This window comes from Sinocyclocheilus rhinocerous, unplaced genomic scaffold, assembly GCF_001515625.1.
Source record: "Sinocyclocheilus rhinocerous isolate Xijiao unplaced genomic scaffold, SAMN03320098_v1.1 scaffold758, whole genome shotgun sequence".
Taxonomy (NCBI): Eukaryota; Metazoa; Chordata; class Actinopteri; order Cypriniformes; family Cyprinidae; genus Sinocyclocheilus; species Sinocyclocheilus rhinocerous.
The window spans coordinates 27,278-32,431 of NW_015664007.1; the positions used below are offsets into that span (position 1 = coordinate 27,278).

The 5,154-nt window shown below is 39.7% G+C and overlaps 1 pseudogene; it reads left to right on the forward strand.

Moving 5' to 3' along the window:
- Positions 1 to 280: 280 nt before the first annotated feature.
- On the forward strand, positions 281 to 4,008 carry LOC107729070 (cytochrome P450 2B4-like; annotated as a pseudogene).
- The last annotated feature ends 1,146 nt before the right edge of the window (positions 4,009 to 5,154 follow it).

Genomic DNA, 5,154 nt, shown 5'->3' on the forward strand with positions numbered 1-5,154 from the left:
TAAGTACAATGGAGTTAAAATGTGTAAATATTAGTATATAAAATTACAATCATATAAATATTCTCACAAGACTAAGCAAATAGCATAAGGAATGTTGGGAGGGGAACCGCCAGCGGCCTTTGCTATCATTTCACAGTCATCTTTACACACCTTTCCAGGGCTCTTGCATAATCCCATTACTAAAGACAAGATTAGGCTGTAGAATACCCATTGGCTGTGCTGAGATTTAGTGTACACAATCAACGTCATGGTAGTAGATGACATGAACTAGCACCTCAAACTCCTACTCTCACCGTCTTCTCCCACGTTCGCTCTGTCTTTATAAAGCTCACGGTCGTCTGCTGCTCATGTCAGTCTTTGAATGAATCTGTCACCATGTGGACGACTCTTATGAAGTTAGACCTGGCCTCTGTTGGCATTGCTCTGTCTCTGGGCTTTATTTTTGTAGTTCTGTTTGAGATCTTCAGGATTAATTCCTACAGAGCTCAAACTCCACCTGGTTCCAGACCTCTGCCTTTTGTGGGAACCATACCATATTTTTTGAAGAACCCAATGGAGTTCATAAGGTCGGTGAGTGTTTGCTTTGAGTATAGAGGCTTTGTTTTTGTGGAAAGGTTTACTCTGTCAAATGTAAACGCTACGTTGACTTCATTCACAGGTGAGACAATGTCTAAGCCACTGTAGTTATGTTGAAGTGCTGTGATATCTTCTCTGAGCAGTTATCTCAGTATGGAGAGATGACCACTGTGTATCTCGGGAGAAAGCCAGCGATATTCCTCAATACAATCCAGCTCGTGAAGGAAGCCCTGGTCCAAAATGCTTCATCTTTTTCAGGAAGGCCACATATACCACTTATAATCTGGATCACTGATGGATTAGGTCAGTAATACACTATACCAAAAATGAATTGGTGTTGTAGAATATTGGTACTGTACATCCACATTTTGATCAAATAGAAAAAGCGTTTTTGTATCTGGTTGAAGCTGGTCTTGATCAGTTGAGCAACCAGCCAGTGAAGTTAGAGTCTTGAGCTTGAGGTCTTAGTCTTGAAACTTCTCGAGACCATGTAAATGTGGTCGCGGTCTGGATTTGGACCTCAAGCAGTCTACTGCATCCATTTATGTTGTCTGTCTGTCTTTAATCAACTTGTCTATTTCCTCATAACTCTGTTCTCTCTCTCAGGTATCTTAATGGTCACATTTGGTCACTCCTGGAGGCAGCAAAGACGGTTTGCTCTGCAAATGCTCAGGAACTTTGGTCTGGGGAAGAAGTCTGTAGAGGACCGTGTGACAGAGGAAGGCAGTTACCTGGTTCTTGAAATGCTCAAATCGGAAGGTTATTGATGATTTTAGTTTGTTTGAATGTGTTTTTCAATATTTAGGCTTATTGTAGTGAAAGTGAAGTGACGGGTGTGCCCAAGTACGGTGACCCATACTCGGAATTTGTGCTCTGCATTTAACCCATCCAAGTGCACACACACACCCACACACACAATTCCTGCCGGACCTGAGACTCGAACCCGCAACCTTCGGGTTACAAGTCCGACTCTCTAACCATCAATCATGTTCCATCTGATTTCTGTTGAGTCTAAACATACTTTAAAAATTCTACATTATGGAAGTATGCAGACATGAATTTCAAGTTCATGGTCCCATTGTAGATATTTGTATGTGTTCTTGAGTTGCTGTGGTGGTAACAAGCCTTAGTATTCAGGCTAGCTTCAAATGCCATTAAACCAGATGTATTATTCTGAAAGCTAGCTATAATGTCAACTTGAATTCATTTGCTTGGCAAGATTCTATTTAAATGATTAAAACAGTCAAAGACTAACACATGGTTTTCTTTGTTGAAGGCAAGCCTTTCGACGCCCAACATGCAATACAGAATTCCGTTTCCAACATTATCTGTTCCATCGTGTTTGGGGATCGTTTCGACTATGATAACAAGCGCTTTGCATACCTTCTGGAAATCATGAAAGAGAACATCTTTCTGTCAGGGTAATTTGTTGGACAGGTATGGACAGTACTAAATATGTTTTTAGCTCATCACTGTTTTAGTAACCAGCTGCATGTTCATTGTCTGCAGTCCTGTAGGTTGTCGACGAATTGCACTGTTACTCTTTTGCATAAAGTTAAACTTTACTAGACTTCACCAATAAAGCTGTAGGCAACTACTTGACCAGGGATGTCCAATGCTGCTCCTGGAGGCCCACCTTCCTGAAGAGTTTAACTCTAACTCTTCTTAAACTTACTTGACGTCTTCATGATTATTAGAAACTAGCAGATGTTTTGGAACAGGTTGGAACTAAACTGTGCAGGAAGGTGGTCCTCCAGGAGCAGGAATGGAGACTCCTGCAGTTGATTCAGTATAGTTATATGTAGCCTTTCTCTTTTCCAGGTGTTTAACTTGCTTCCCATCATCAAACATTTCCCAGGGCCACACCAGAAAATCTATCAGAACGCTGAAGAGTTGAAGGCTTTCATCAGGGAAGCAGTCAAAACGCACAGAGAAACTCTGGATCCAGACAGTCCACGGGACTTTATTGATGCCTACATGCTAGAGATTGAGAAAGTAAGATCATCATGACCAAACACTTCAAACCCTGTGTAATCCACTCTTTGATGGTAGTTGGTGGTAACCCCAATCCCAGTTCTATCCTTGACTGGTTGATGATGGGATCGATTCCTCAAGAATGCATGAACTGATAAACATGTCATGTTCTGCAAGTTGCTTTGGATAGAAACTTCTGCTAAGTGTGTAAATGTAGGTATAAAATGTTCTGTCCTTTTGCAAACAATTTGTCTAACTTGCTGCAACATGTCTTGCATATGCACAAATGCGTATATTAAGAGTTGCTAGTTCATGCCTCTCTTGTTGGTCTGTTGTTGCTTTGAAGAGTTCTGTACTATAATATTCTCTTTTCATTCCCACAACTACTGTTGCAAAGTTGTAGCATGCATGTGGAATTTTGTGGAATTACTGAGTTGGAATAAATAGCAAAATCTGTAAATGCAACTAAGTTGATACAGATTATACCAAACGGAGTGCCGTCCCAAACGCACCATTGATTGAGCTAAAAGAACAAGGTTTTGAAAGCACCACGTTGTCAACTTACTTGTACTAGTATGTTAACATTGAAAAATGTACTCATAAGTTTTCGTTTCATTACAGAGCGATGTCATGAGGAGATTGTTCAGGTTCTGGGTTACGACTGCTTACCCAGCATGATTGACCGAGACAAACTACCGTACACATACGCCACTGTTCACGAGATTCAGCGCTCTGCCAACATTGTACCCTCTGGTGTGATTCATGAAACAACTCAGCCTACAAAACTACGAGGATACGACATTCCCAAGGTAATGAACAGAGCATGGCTGTGTTGTGTTTGATTGTTCCACTAACAAACATTGTCTTTTTAGGGCACCGAGATATTAACTAACTTAACAGCAATTTTAACTGATAAGGAGCACTGGAAGTACCCAGACACTTTTAACCCAGAGAATTTCTTAGATGACAATGGACATTTCTTCAAACCAGAGTCTTTCCTCCCTTTCTCCTTGGGTGAGTCACCTGTGACTATGACTTCAGTAGACCAAGAGCGAACACAACTAGGTTGATGCCGATTGTGTTTTATCTCCATTTATCAGGTCCGAGGGTGTGTCTCGGTGAGATCCTTGCTAAGACGGAGCTCTTCCTCTTCATCACTTCTCTCTTACAGCGGATTCGTTTCTCCTGGCCACCTGGTGTGAAGTGGCCAGACATGAATGGGATTGTCGGTATAGTCCGCTCTCCTGAGCCATTTGACATCATCTGCCACAGCAGAGGATCCAAAGAGTGACCATCAGTAAACTTTCCAAGTTTCCATAGCTGTTCTAACAGAACTCAATATTAATAGTTTTAGCTCTGAAGAAATTATACTCTAGTTTAAAAGTTATGGTTTTGAAAAAGTGACACACATGCTGTACTCATTGTAAAATATTGCATCTGATTTCACAATAAATTACTTCAGTGCTGTAAAACTACTGTAACACTGTTTTCTTTTCACTTTTTTGTGATGCCATCTCCAGTGTTGGGGAAAGTTACTTTTAAAAGTAATGCATTACAATATTGCGTTACTCCATAAAAAAGTAACTAATTACGGTACTTAGTTACTTTTTATGGAAAGTAATGCGTTACGTTACTTTTGCGTTCGTTTTAAATCTGGACAGGGCTTGCTTGTTTGTTTTTAAAATAAAAAAAGTTCTATTTTTGGCAAATATAAAAGCCTTTTCACACCAAAAGTGAAATGAATAAGCCTCAGGCTGAAGGGAAAGTAAATTTACGTCCGTACAGTAGAATGAAGAAAAATAAATTTCAACACACAGCAATAAAAAAAGACACACAAATGTTTGTCTAGAATAATTTTTGCTTATTAGTATGGTTGAACTGGATCATCGAAGGTCAGAAGCAGATGAATTGGTTAATAGAATGGGATTAAATACATAAAGGATAGCGTTACTTTACTAGTTACTTGAAAAAAGTAATCTGATTACGTAACTCGCGTTACTTGTAATGCGTTACCCCCAACACTGTGTGTGTATATACACACACACACACATTAACTTTTCCTATTCACATTTGATTTGATTAGTGAAAAGGGGTGGGAAAAAATTCTATGTAAATACCTTTCCAGTAGGGCTGCACGATAAATCGCATGCGATATTTAACGCGCATCTTATCAGTAAAGCCGGTTCTGTAATCAGCGGTAAATCTCCATCACCTGCGGGCTTTCACATTGAGCAGCTTTAACTAAACAGAGCCGTTGTTCTCTGACGAGCTGCTCGTGAAGCTTGAAGCTAATTGTAGCTATAATTGATCTGTTACCCATATATTATTTTTCATTTAGTATTTTATCAAAAGAAATCACGTAAGTTCATAATATTTTTAATTGATATAATTTATATCGGGATCAGAGGGATGTTGGTGGGCAAGCTGTGTAATGCCAGAGTAAAGTAATGCCACAACTTACACATCTGTGTTCAGATCTGTGTTTCTCCAGACAAAATCAGTGCAATGGCAATATTTCCATCCCCTGAATGTAAGCTTTTCCATATTCCAAGCTGGTGACTTCATGTGCCTGTGCGAGTCGTGAAAATTATGAAAATAAATCTA